At 49.9% G+C, this 14,425-nt stretch overlaps 1 long non-coding RNA gene across 1 annotated transcript; it reads left to right on the top strand.

Moving 5' to 3' along the window:
* Positions 1-503: 503 nt before the first annotated feature.
* Positions 504-10,534, top strand: LOC127059611 (uncharacterized). Its single transcript, XR_007777601.1, has 3 exons — positions 504-660; positions 7,021-7,114; positions 10,401-10,534. It is a non-coding gene; the product is annotated as an uncharacterized LOC127059611 (long non-coding RNA).
* The last annotated feature ends 3,891 nt before the right edge of the window (positions 10,535-14,425 follow it).

The raw sequence follows: 14,425 nt of genomic DNA, 5'->3' as shown, positions 1-14,425 counted from the left end.
ATGGAAACGGCAGCAGAGAAACCCCTCAGACACCTCTGCCTTCCCTGGAAATGCTGCTGAAGGGATCTGCTCTGCCTGCCACGGGTGCTTCATGCCCCCAAACACTGCCAAGAGTGGGGGCAAGAGAGCAGGCAGCTCTGCCTGGGACAGGGGGAGGAGGAGGAGGGTGATGATGGTGATGGTGATGGTGATGGTGATGGTGGTGGGTAGGCTTGGCAGGGGAGCACAGCTGATCCCACAGCTGCTGGCAGAGCAGGGAGCCCCGGCAGCCCCTCCCAGGTCAGTGAGGTCCTGCCCCAGCTGCAGCTGCTGGGGGGCACCGAGGGTCCCTGGGCAGGTAACAAGGCACAGGTGGTGTGTGAAGGGGCAGTGCCTGGGGAGCTGCTGCAGGGCACAGCTCCGGCCAGGGGAGGCTGCTCTCTCCAGGTGTAACTGGGAAGGCTTAAACTGGTTTAACTGGTTTCACTCCTGCCCATGAGGAGGAGCAGCATCCTGCACTGGGCTGGGATCAGGCAGCATCTCAGAGCAAAGAGCAGCAGAAGGGGATGGAATAACAGCCCCCTCTCTCTCTCTCTCTCTCCTCCTGTGGGGTGGAGGTGCCAGGCACAGCCAGGGGATGGAAGAACAGCCCCCTCCTCATCCTGCCACCCCGAGCACCAGGTGAGGAGAGCTCCCTTCCTTCCCACCATCAGGGCATGGGCTTGCTTGCTCAGATGGTTTCTCTCTGGAGAGTGGTCTTAGCTTAATAAAAGGGCTCAAAACATACAAAAAATTGCCATCACTGCAGGCAGATGCAGAGTGGAAGTTACAGGCTGTAACAGGCTCTCTCTGGAGTCCCAGGAAAGCAGCTCATTCTTCCTTTTATAGCCCCACTATGAGATAAATCTGAGTGTTTCCTCAGAAATAAATATCCTGAGTTACAGGAAAAGGTCTTGCCAGTCTGGCTGACATTTGGAAGTCTCTAAAAGTTTGATGGTGCAGCCCACACTCTGGCTTTCACTGCAAGAAGTTATTTTTTGCACAATCTTTTTCTCTGTTATGTGAGATGTTTAGCCCATTCATCAATTTCCTGGCACACAGAACTGCAGTTGGCTGGACAGCAGCAGGAGGCAGAGTGCTGTGAGAACTTCTCCAAAATCCTTCTGTGTCTGGAGCCACAGAAGGCAAAACCTCCTCCTGGGAGGGTGAAGAGCTCTGTGGCCATATCTGTTTGTTCTCAGTGGTTCCAGACCCAGGACCCACTTCCAGCAGGTGTCTCTGGGTACTAGCACGTGTGGTACTTTCCCAGGTGATCTCTTGTCCCTTACCTTTTCATTGTTATTATTATTTAATTTTTAGTTCTCTATTAAACTGATACTGTTTATGGTTTTGTTTCAAATGGATGAAAATTTCAATTGCATTTGGCCTGAGCCAAAGCAGAACTGAATGTTTCTGACGGGGTTCTTTGCTACTGAATTTTCTGGGACCAAGCCAACATATTTCTTGCTTTTAATCCTGACCTGTCTTCCTTTGGCACTTGTGATTTCCCCACCTCCTGTGAATAAAACTTGAGGAGAAGATTTGTGTGGCTCCCTGCAGCAGGAACCAGTGCACTCAGGGGGAAAGAGACACAACCCAAACCACAAATCTCCCTTTTCCTATTTGAAATGTCTCTTGGCAGATTGGCTGATTTTCATTATCTTCATTGTTTTTCTTCCCCTCTCCTCCCCAGAAGATTCCATTTGGGCCATTAGCAATCTCAGAGTTTTCTGTGCAGTTCTGCTGGATATTTTTGTCAGTCTCAAATCAAATGGTGCCAGATGGGAGCCCCGTGCTCTTCAGAGATGATCATTTCCAGCATTCTTCTCTGAGCTTGTATAACATATGTCCACAAGAAACTGAAATTGCTTTCCCTTGTATGAATTGTGTGCACTCAAGGGCACCGAGAAGGTTAAGAAAATAACTGAACCAGGAGTGTTCTGTACTTTTAAAACAGATTAATTTCCTTAAGGGAGGTTAGATTAACATTTAGATTGGTTGTTGATTTGTTGTGGATTGTGTTACTGCTACAGACACCTGCATCTGGCAAAGCAGTCATGGAACCCACCAGCAAAGAGAAGTTTTATGTTAAAAAATGTCATTTTTGCTATTAGGAAGGTGCTGGTTTTCTGTTTTGGGGGGTTTTGTTGGCTTCATTTTTTTATGCTGTCCCTGCCAGCCCTGGCCCTGCCAGCCTGTCTCCTCTCATTTCCATCCCCTCCCAGCTCTGTTTGTGAAGCACAGTCCCTTTGCATCTGTTTGTATGGGGTTCTGCAAAGTGCTACATATGCTCGTGAGGGCTATAAAAAGACCTTTAATATTTAAGCTACTGCAAGAAATTTGCAGGGGCTGCAGATAGCTGCACTAAACACTACTGGAAACAGCCCAGCATCCCCCTTCTTTTAAAGTGATCATCTTACAAAGCTGGGAAGATAAACTGCCTGTGATCACATGTGCACAGACAGCACTTAGCTTACTGTGGGCATTTGGCAGAAGGATTCAGATCTTGGGCAAAACCAAGGTCTTTGTGCCAGACAAGTGAAACTGCTTCCCTGTGCTTTTGGGGCAGGCAAGAAGAGTACCCAGCACCAGTCACTGTGGGCTGCCTGGTGGGTGGGAGGTTGTTCAGGAGAGCTAATTGGGTTGCTTGCAAACATTCTATGCAAATTTTCAGTCTGCTTTCCTAAGGAGGAGTGTCGTGTTGTGAACCTGCTGTCCTTTGCTGCTGAACAATGCGGTGAAAACAGCAGAGGTTGCAAAACTTGTGCTGGCTGGAGGTGCCTCAGACAAACCATGCAGTGAGAGCAGAGAGTGCCACAGCCAGGCCACGGTGGGAGCTCAGGGCACCCTGGGCAGCCAGGCACAGAGAGAGCCCCTCTGGCTGGGTCAGCTCCCCTGGCATGGGGGAGAGACACCCCAAAGCCCCGGGGCAGAGAGGGACGAGGAGCTGGGTGACCCAGTGCCAGCACAGTGTCCCTTTCCTTGTGTGGGCAGGTGAGGAGCTGGGTGACCCTGTGCCAGCACAATGTCCCTTTCCTTACCTGGGCAGGTGAGGAGCTGGGTGACCCAGTGCCAGCACAGTGTCCCTTTCCTTGCCTGGGCATGTCCCCAGGGACAGGGGATCCTCCCGGGAGCAGGAAAGGAACGGAGACAGGAGAGCAGCAAGCTCTGCCCGCTGTGCCCCTCCTCTGCTTTTGGCATCATCCTCGCCCATCTCCAGACACAGAGCACGCTGCCACCTGGGAGAGCACTGGCGTTCTTGGGAGGAGGGAGTTGTTTGGGATGGCTGTTTGGCAGATGGGGTCTATTTTAACTCCCCTGTACTTTCCCAGGCTGTTTGCTGGGTTTTCAGCTGCCAAGGGCCAGGTCAGGTGTTCTGGGGCTGTCAATACCCTGGGAAAGGAATTGCAGGACAGCAGCAGCTATCTGACTATTCACTGGATATTCAGAAACTGCTCTGAGAAGTTGGGAGACTGGGGGGCCCTCGGTGGATTCTCTGCAAATTAGCCTATTACTCGACTTTTAAGCGTAATGTATATGCCAAGTAATTAATTTTACAGCAAACTTGTCTATGATTTGGGCAAAGGAGCAATTAATTCTCCGGAAGGAGATCCATTATCATAATTGCTAATGGATCCAAAACTCCCTTAGACACAGATGGACAAAAAAACCCTTTCATCTCTGTGATTAGGGTACCTGAAAGTGGGGCCCAGCCTACAAGGCAGGTAGTTAGCCCATTAAAAACCCTAATCTAGTGCTAAGTGTGGCTGCAGAGCTCCAGCAGATCAGCTGGGGGAGAGAACAGGCAGCTCCTTCCTCCTCCCCCAGCTAGCACAGAGCACCCACCCATCACCCATCACCTCTCCCTCTCTCTGGGTGCTCTTCCCCTCCTGGGTGTAACTGGGATTTCCTGCTGGCAGCAGGAGCCGGTGGGTGCAAAGCCATGAGCATCTCAAACCGGAGACACTGCCACCCCTCGGGGCTGAGGAGGAGCGTGGTGCTGCCACGAGCCCTGCCAGTCACACAGGGTGGGGTTGGGGTTGGGTTTGTCTGCAGCCCAGCAGAGCAGGGCTGATCGCAGCAAACACACCTGGGCACGAGACCTTTGCTCCTTTTTCTGTTGGCTGCATCTTTCTGCAACAAATCTCAGATCCTCAGCTTGCCTTGTGGTTCAAGGGACGTTTGGGAACTTGCAGAATCATCATGAATATTTCATAGACTCCAACCCTGAAGAGCAGCTAACAAAGAGCACTCAGGGCTGTGCAGTGCCAACCCCTGCGTCTCCCTGGGCCTGGGGACCCTGCTGGGGACACCAGCCTGCCCACCCTGCGTGTCCCTGCTGGGGACACCAGCCTGCCCAGGCTCAGCCAGCAGCCCGGGCTCTAAGATGGGCCAGAGTGCTTGGGCTATCTGGGGACACAGACCATGCTCTTCTGGCCTGCCCAGCATCTACTGAGCACCTGCAAGGCCCTTCTAGAGCATCTTCTTGCTCTGGACATGATATTTTGTCAAAACTGAAAGCCTTTTATGGTTTAGACCCAGCAAGGGTCCAGCCCTGCTTGTTCTAGGGGTGCCTTAGGATTTTAGCTTTTATATTTTCCAGATCCTGTACTTCTTTAGTGCATAAGTCTAAAGCTCCATAGCCTGTTAGTTCCTGTCTTCCCACTTTGTTCAGACAAAACAATCCCTCACAAAAAATACCACCTTTTCTCATTTCTTATGTGTCTCTGTGTTAAATTTGGAGGATTTCTTGCTGGTGGGTGCTGGTCCAACATCCTTGAGGATCATCCTGAATTCCCAGTACAGTTGAAACAGGGAGTCTGGAGGGCAAATACTTCTTCTAGAAATAACCTGTTTTTCTTGGGGATCAAAGCTGCCCAGGGGTGGGATGGCATTTTAAAGCTCTGACTAAGTAAGGAAAGGGGAACACGTGAGATTGGGCACTGGGCAGAGCCCTGGAGATGAGGAGTAGGTGCTTCACTCCTGGAGGAGAGCACAGCAGTGCTTCATTCCCGGAGGTGCTGAGGAAATGAATCACCAGCATTAGTGGAGAGCTCTCAGCTCATCCCTCCTTCAGGAAGAAGTAGCTCTTCTAGGTATCCTTGATGGAAATTGTTCTTAGTGCTCCACTGGCAGGAACTGCAGTTGAATTGTTTCTTGGGAAGCATTATCTTGCCACACTAGATGTCAGTAAATACAGGTGTATCTAACTTTTTGCTCAAGGAGGGGAGTTTGCAGCTGATTCAATTCCCTTTTTTCAAGTTATTGGCTGCCACTGTTTCCCTTAATTATCTTTTAATGAAAAAACCAAACATGACACTACGTTGTACTGATTAACACAGTTAGAAGCTTCTTAAACAGCTTATTGTCAAATTCATTTAAATCCAGAGGGATGGAGTCCCTTGGGTTGTGATCCCAATCCCTCTGCAGGTTTGGCACTCAGCAAGGCTGGACTGCTCCAGAGCTGAGCAGCTGTCCCTGCACATCATCACTGGAGTTTGGGCTTTCTGCTTCACAGGGAATGGGGGCACTGACCATGCTGTGTCCTGGGTCAGTAACCACAGAAATGCTGCTCTGGAAGGGACCCCAAGTATGTAAGTAGCACTTTTGAAAGGAATGTGGAGCTTTTTTAGACTCCTGGAGCTGCTGCTGGCAGAGAGCTTCCCAGGACTGGTAATGAAATCAGTCATTTTACAGCACTCTCCCAGCTTCATGCAGACGGGCTCGTGGTGGCAGCTTTTAAAAGCTGTTTGTCTCATTAAAGTTCAGTTAACTCATTTCTGAAATTAGAAACTTCTATGATTAATGACTTGTGGTAGTTTGCTTTAAACAAGATGCTTGCTAATCAGATCTGCTGTAGTTCCCTAAATCACTGCTGAGAGTTGCATTGCTGCCGTAGCTGTGACACAGTGCCAGTGACGCCTGGCGCTCCAAGAACAATCCTTGGTGGGGATGCAATTTGTGCCTACAAGAAGTGTGTCTGAGGAGCAATTGAAAGGTACATGGCTGTAATAACAAACCACGAGGAGGATGATTTCTGGTGACTTTGCCAGCTTTAGCACACCAGTTCTCATTCCTTTTAACGGGGGTGTGCCAGGCTAGCGGGCTTAGCAGGAAGAACTCCAAGAATAGGTGACTTGCCTGGTTTCCCTCCCTTTGTGAGAGCCTCTGAGCTGAGGTGTAAACACGTGGGTGTCACCTCTGTGTCACACACACTCACAGCTGGGCTCTGAGCCACCAGCAGCAGGGCTGCCAGAGGCACAGGGTGAGGGTGGCAGTGCTGCAGCTCCGGCTGCTCCAGGCTGGCTGCTGGACCATGGAGGCAGGGCTCGGGCTGTGCAGGCATCTCTGCTCCTCCCCACGCCAAGGAGAGAGTCTGAGGGGTTAATCCTGGCCTTGACAAGGGCTCCCATCCGCTGAGATGCTGGCACTGATTCTGGCAATGCCTGTGCTCTGTGGTTTCAGCTTTTATCCTACTGAGTTCAAAGCCTTCTGGCCGTGCCTGGATGCTGGGGTGGCATGGGGCAGTGTGAGAGCAGTGTCCTGGGCAGGATGGCCCTGGCCCAGCCTGGCCCTGCCCCACGGCCACCGTGCTGCCAAGGAGCACTCCCAGCTCCCCTGGAGCCCTGAGCTGCTGCAGCTCCAGGGCCAAAGCCCCAAATGCACCTGCTGGGCATGTTCATCCCTCAGCCCTCAGCAGTAAGCAGCCAAGCCTTGATCACCAAATAGATGTATTTATTTACTGTGGGAGGCAGGGAGTTCTTAGTTAAACATATAAAAGACAAAATCATCTCTGAGCCTGGATCTTTAAGATTTGTGTTTTCCAAGACAAAAATGTTTTATTCGTTGCCCCTCCACTCCTTTTGTGTCTTCCCCCCATTATATATTTCCTTGTTTGTTGTGATTCCCTACTTTGAAACTGCTCATGTCAGGCTACTCCTCTTTGTACATGATAGTGGGATTTTTATGCAATACTTAATTTTGTTATCTTTAAAATTATAGACTTGCCCTTGCTTTCATACTGCACACCTCTCCTGTCCCTTTGAAAGGAATCCTGAGGGCATTCTAAAGCAGGAAGAGTTTGTGGAGTGAGTTGGTGAGTATAAATAGCTCTGAAGCAGAGCAGCACCTGCCACCCTTGATCCCTGAGCTTCCCACAAATCACTCCTGCACCAGGGCTTGATCACAGCTATTGTTTGTGCTAAGCTCCCTCCTACCCCTCTAATCCTCCTATTTAAATGGATGGGATATTCTGCATGCAGGAAAGGGTGTGGGGACATAAATTGCAGCTGAGTATTTTGTGGACATGACACGGTGCACGTGTGTGCTCTGCCAAGGGCAGAGGAATGGAAATGCTGACAGGCACCAAATGGAAATGGAAAGGATGTGGCTCTCCCAAAAGTGCCTCATGTCACACTAACACTTGCTGCTTCTTGAAGGGATGTGGCTCTCCCAAAAGTGCCCCGTGTCACACAGACTCCTGCTGCTTCTCTAAGGAGCTGCTGATGCTTTCCCAGTAGAGGAGCTCTGGGCTGCTGTGAAAGCTGAGTTACAGGATCTGTGGGGTTTGGTGAGCAGGGCTGCTGGGCTCTTGCCACACTCACCTGGGGAGGTCTGAGGCACACTGACCTCCGTGTGCCCTGCTGCCCAGGTGTGCCCTGCTGCCCAGGGTGCCTGCCTGAGGGATGCTGGCACACCTGTCACCAGCTCAGGTGCTCCCATATCCATTGCTGAGGGGACAGCTGAGTCAGAGCTGTGTGCCTGGAGGACTGGAGGAGCCCAACTGATGTTCCAGGGCCTGCAAAGACTCGGTTCAGTTGCCATGGCACATCCAGATTGTCTGGCCTCTTCTGAGGAGCGTGGATTGTCCTGAGCATGTTGGCAGAGCCTGGCACTGCTGCTCTGAATGTGCTTTCCTGCAGACACAGCCAAGGCTGTTTGCATCATCTGCTGCAGGAGGGGACCATGGGGCTCACCCCTGGTTCCTGTCCATGGGGTGCTGTAGGCAGCGTGGCTCAGTTTTCCTCCAAGGGCACAGCACAGGACTGCTCAGAGATGCTCACACTGCCAGGGTTTCCTGCCTTGTGATGTTTACCCAGACCCCAAACCCTCCCCTTCTGCTGGACAGACAGCATTCCAGCTGACCAGGGCTTCTCTGCCAGGCGTTCTGGAGGTCCTGGAGAGTCCCTGCAGCTGAAAATGTGCTCAATATTGGTGCTGCTGCTGCCAGGCCAGGGCTGTGGAGCCAGGCAGGGGCTGGGCACGAGGAGGTGGCAGCTGGCAGGACAGTGACATGGGCACTGTTTAAACCTGGCACATGTGGGCACAGGCCTGAGATGTTCCTCAGGACGCCTGGGGGAGCTTGACATTCATAAATGATTTTTCTGACTCCTGCTAATTTTAGCCTGGGAGTGTTTACAAACAGAGCAGCAGTGGTCTCTGCTCCTGATCCAGCAGGATTTCAGCCCCATCCCTGCTGGCACATTCCCTACAGGAACAACAAAATGGGATACAAAGCAGAGACAGCCAAGGGACCACTCAGACTGGAGGCACAGAAAGGCAGATCCCAGGGCTATGAATGATGTATCTGCAGCTATCACAGTGTCACCAGAAATTAAAAAGTATGCACACCTAGGGATAGTCTTGGAGAAGATGAATGGGGAACGGGGAGCCAAAGCTGAAAGCACAGTTTTAGTGGTGCTCCAAGGCAGTGTCTGGCAATGTTTCAGGAAAAGGCCAGTGAAGGCTGGCATGACAAGGTGTCCCCAGTTTGGAGTCACCAGCACTGACCCAGGTGCTCCTCTCCTCACACCAATGTCCAGCGTTGGTGCACACAGGTTACTGCACACAGCATCTCTTACCTGAGCACACTGCTTGGCCATCAGGCAAGAGGAAACAGCAAAAGAAATCAATTATATCAACACAGTTCATATGGAGCTCTGGAAACAGATTTTTAAATACACACAAACCAGTTTAAAATCCCTTCCCTTTCTAAGCTCTGACCTCCAAGTACAGTCCTTTGAACAGGGTACATCTCCTGGAGTGTTTGTGGCTCTCTGCAAAGGATGAGCAGACAGAATCCCCCTGGGCTGGCAAGGCAAGGACCTGCACTTGATTCTGCTCTAGAGGAGAAAGGCTGTAGCTGCAAGGTCTGCCTTGAACAAATCCAAATCCCCCAGCTTACCTGAAGTCTGCTTTGTTAAAAAATATCTCCAGTCATGAGACCCTTGATTTTCAGAGCTCTGCTCTTCTCCAAGGTCAAGCTAGCTACTAGGCACTGCCACAGCCAGCCCTGTGTGCTGTGGGAATCTGGTGGGTCAGGAGGACTCGTACAACTCTAGAAAAACAAAGGGATAAGTGTTTCTCATTTCTTTGCTCCTGCTGACACGTGGTGCCGTGTGTGTCATCGAGATCAAAACTTGGTTGGCACATAAGAAATACCAGCTGCCATCTGATTGAGACATGTGAGAGGTTTATGAGGGAGCTGCAAGGTCAGCTCGGCTGGGAATGAACAGGAAGCCTGGGGACACATGACATGACCTGAGGAAACAGGAGAAATGGTGTAGAAGTGCTCAGTGTAAGGTAGGTGAGCTTCATCTTCAGGTCCTGAGTGAGAGCTGAACCTAGATCACATCTGAGTGAAGGGAATGATAGAAAAAATCCACCAGGTGCTGTTTAAAATTGCTGTGAGTTAAAAAGAGCCCAGGCAATGGGATGAACTGCCTGAGCTTTGAAGGAGAAGGCAAAAGGAGGAAAAGAACAAAAGTAGCAGAGGTAATAGCTCATGTCAGAGGAAACAACTTACTTTGTGGCTGCACAGTTCTAGTGCTGCTTGGTGTGAAGGAGCATGTTCAGATTAGCAGAATGTGTCTTGTCTTACACATTGTAAGCTTCTTGCAACACTTAGAACTTTCCTTTGAGTTTCTTGAACTAAACTCATGTCCTTCTGTTTTTGCTTTAAAAGAACCACTCTGAACTTTAAGCATAACTGGTTTTTTTAGATTACTTTGAGTCCAGAAATAGCCTGAAAAACTAACTATCACATTTCCCTCTCTGTCTGTCAGGCTCATCAAAATGAACCACTGATTAATTTTTACAACACTTAAGGAAAATGTCAGACATGAAAATGTTGTCCTATGCCTCCAATGATGTTAGAGCTCTGCTGGGCAAGCTTCCTACAAATGCTGCTCTCTGTCCTTTTTCCTGCTGTTGTTCTATCACCTTTTTGAACCAAGTGGGACTCCAGGGAAGGCTCAGCCATGAAATGCTCCTTGCAGTCCTTTGCCTGCCCATTGCTGACGTGGCCAAAGGTTTCTGTGCCAGGCCTCCCTTTGCACTGGGACTTGAGGACATCTGAGTGTGCTTCTGGTTCTCATTCTCAGGTTTGGTGTGATGGACACTGTGCCCTGGACCTCATTCTCAGCTTTGGTGTGATGGACACTGTGCCCTGGACCTCACCTTTGGTGTGATGGACACCCTGCCTGGACCTCACCTTTGGTGTGATGGACACCCTGCCTGGACCTCACCTTTGGTGTGATGGACACCCTGCCCTGGACCTCACCTTTGGTGTGATGGACACCCTGCCCTGGACCTCACCTTTGGTGTGATGGACACCCTGCCCTGGACCTCAGCTTTGGTGTGATGGACACCCTGCCTGGACCTCACCTTTGGTGACATTGTGTCTCCCCAGCCCCTCAGGTGCTGTTTTCTCTCAGCTCCACAGAGGCTGCAGCAGATCAGCTGCCACTGCCAGTCTGCAGCTCGGTGCAGTCAAACATCAAAGCTCCTGCTCCAGCTGCACTTCCAAACCCTTTAAGTTTTAGGACTTGACCAAGTAGAAGGAGGAGCTGTGAGGGGAAAGCTGTGAGCACAGAAGGGAGGGCTGTGTGAGGGAGGGCACTTTGCTCTTTGCACAGTGCAAAGCAGTGGGTGACGGCGATTTGCCCTTCTTGTTATGTTCATGAGGGCTGTGGGACAGCCTTCACCCTGAGTCTGTGGGCACCACAAGAGCCACTCCCAGGCCTTTCACCTTTACACTGTCACAAACTCTCTGCCAGCCTTGGAGAAGGTGCCCTGGGCAAAATCTGTTTTGACATCAAGGCACCTGCGTTCAGTTTAGAACACTGAAAACTTCATTTCCTTTCACTCCACCTGTTAAAGTTCTGTCTGCAGGTGTCCAACAGAAGCTATAGAGTTAAAGCTTTATTTCAGTGGGTTATGATCCCCAGTGTCTCCCCTGGAGAGGACACAAGCCACTTTCACTCCAGCAAGGACCCAGCCCTGTCTGCTTTGTGCTTTGTGTGTGTGCACATTTGTGCAAGCACAGGCAGGGCTGGGTGGGCTGGAGGGGAAGGGGAAGGTGCTCCTTTATTGCCCTGTCCCATTGCAGCAGAGCCCTGGGACACACCTGAGACCTCTGTCACTGCTCCTCAGTGCTGGTGGCAAGTGGTTACTGCACTGGAAAGGCTCTGGAGCTGGGGTGATGCTGCTGGTGCAGGGGAGATCCCTTAAACCGCTGCACTTCATCAAACCCAAGGAGAGGGGCAACCTCAGAGGAGGGCTGGCAAGCAGGCATCTATTAGAGGTAATCTGGGTAGGATTTTGAGACAGGAAGCTTCTTTTGTAGGTTTTCAAGATTTAGCTTTTACTTCTCATTTGATTTGTAAGACCTTGAATTAATTTTGCCTGTGGCAGTAATTGGTGAGTGATCTCTCCCTGTCCCTATCCCAACCCACAAGACTTTTCTTATATTTTCTGTCCCCTGTCCTGCTGAGGAGGGCAGTGACAGAGCAGCTTTGGTGGGACCTGGCACCCAGCCAGGGCCAGCATTCCATGGATGTGTGCTCATTATCCCTTCCCTCTTGGATCTTCTGAGGGTGTCTGTTGATCAGACTGAATTACTTAGAGAAATGAACCTGCAATCTCTGTGCCATCCATCAGCTGAACTCGATTTGCGTGTAGCAGTTGGGTTTTGGCAATCAAAAGGAAGAAGATTGTGCACAGCAAGCTGTCTGCCCAGAAAAGATCTTGTGTGTAGTGCTTCTGACTGTGTAGGAACAGGAGTGGTAAAAATGATTTGGGGGCCAAATGAGACACCCATTGGAACAGGGACGTGCCTGCTTGGGGACAGGCTGTGCTCTGGCCCTGTGTTTAGTGTTTCTCTCACCTGTAAGCCTCCCTGAGTTTTATTGTGAGACACAACTGGTAGTACAGAAATTTGTCCTGGCATTCTAGCTGAAGCTGTGATAGGCCAGGAAATAAGGAGATGTGCAATGGATTTCTCTGGGCTGATTTTATAGGCACCACTGCAAAACAGTGGCAACTAAACCAGACACATGTCTTACTTATTTTATCCACATTGAATAGATCCCTCTAGATGCCAGTGTGAACATTGAAATATAAATTGAAATGAGGATTAAGTACTTGTATTAGTGATACTTTATCATGTCTGGAATCTTAAATGTAAGGCCTGATCCTGCTCTGCCTGAATGTAGGGAGAGTTTTACTTCAGATTTAACTGGGAACATACCAGGAGCCATCATGACAAAGCTTTAAAGGCACAATGTAAGATTCTTGCTATATAAAAGAGTAGAATCTGGACCTTTTACAAATCCCTTCCTACAGAAAAGAGAAAATTTCAACTTGAGAATCAGCCAAGGCAAAAGTACATTGAGGAGCAATGTCACTGCTGTATCTGTGTGAGTACCAGAATTCCATGGGGGATATATGTCTCTGTGGGTATTTTAGGAGGGCAGGAAAAGCATGTTCATGACTTGAGAGTGTGTTTTATAGACAGACCATACAGCCAGTGCACATTAAGCAGCCACAGCTTTGCTGTATAAAAGCACTCACAGTTTACAGTTTCAGATTGTTAAATGATACTTGACTCAGCCAAGCTTGTGCCAAGTCAGAGCCTCCTGGGAGATGTTTCTGGGGGAATAAGTGCCCTCAGCAGAGGCACAGCTCCGTGCAGCACTCAGCTCTTCTGTGCCTGCTCCCCGAGAGCCACGCCGGGCTGGGAGAACTCAGAGAGCCCGACTGTGATCTGCTGTGTGTGTCTGCTGGAAAAGCCTCATGTTCCACTTCACTCTGGAGCTTGTGAGCCCTTGCTGTGCCTGGGGCAGTCCTGTTTGTCCTCTGGGAAGGAGATTCACAAACCATACAAGGGTACAGGTGATGCTCCAGCCATTTGTGCTGCCTGGCTTGTTGCCGCTCAGTTTAAAGGACGCTGTTGCAACCTCGGAGGTGCACAAAAGGTGAGGAATTAGAACAATTTACTGATATCTGACTTTAAATCGTGCTCCCCCAACAAAGACTGTCTTGAATTTAAACCCTCCCAGGGCACACAGGGAGCACCTAAACAGCATTTACCCAGACACATGAGGTTTCTTTGTATTAAACTTCACTAAATCTCCTTCCTCTGGGTACCTGATTTATCTGGAGGTGCAGAAATTGCTGTAAATTCAGAAACTCAGAGGCTGCTGTCAGTGAGAGGTTCAGGATCCATGTCAGGGCCATGTATAGGTAAGATTCTGCCTGAGCCTGGCTGTGCTGTGCTGTGCTGTGCAGCTTGTTGTGTATCACTTCTGTCACCACAGCATCCGACTGCTTCTCAGCTTCCAGGGCAGGGGCTGGAAAGCAATGAGGTGACAATTTTCCCTGCTATAGTGGGGAAGTGATGTACCAAGATACTGAGGTTCAGATTCATGTTTAAATGCCTGAGTTACTTAAAGAAATTCTGGTTTAAAGCCAGACCTGAAGTGATTTCCCTAAAATCCAGAGATGCTCAGTTCGAAGCGAGGAACTGATGGGGGAATCTGAAGACACAAGGCGGCACCCTGACCACAGATGCCATCTCCACTAGGATACTCGAGCCATCAAGGCAGCCTTCAAATTAAAGGCTGTGCAAACTGGACCTGGATTGCAGTAAGCCTTCATGCAAATCCCCTTAGATTTTGCATGCATAACACGATATTTTACTGCTGTTTTAACTGACACTTCTAAGCCCTGAAAACTAGTAAGGGGAAAAGCTAACTCATTTTAAAACAGCAGGGTAAGCTCCCTCTGCCCACCAGTTGGTACAATTCTTCCTCAACCTGCTGAGCTGCTGCCTCCTTCCAGTGCAGTAAATGTGAGTGTATGGGCCTGGTTTGGCCAATGTAATAACTACTCCTGCAGAATTGAACAGGTCTCCTGGCAAAGATGAGAATGGCTCAGGTAAGGCAGGCTCACTGTCAGCACTAACACAGCGTTTGTCAGTGACATTTGGTGTTGGAAAGACCTCAGACCAGAAGTGTGAATTGTCACTGACTCTCAGCAAAGACACTGCAAGTGCCTTTGAAAATCAGGTCTAAGTTGCATTGGACAGCTGAAATCTCCTTGCTGGGGTTCATCAGCTACTTCTGAC

Source organism: Serinus canaria, chromosome 4A, assembly GCF_022539315.1.
Source record: "Serinus canaria isolate serCan28SL12 chromosome 4A, serCan2020, whole genome shotgun sequence".
Classification (NCBI taxonomy): Eukaryota; Metazoa; Chordata; class Aves; order Passeriformes; family Fringillidae; genus Serinus; species Serinus canaria.
Note: the sequence above shows the minus strand (reverse complement) of the source record. Positions and strands in the feature narration are given on the sequence as shown.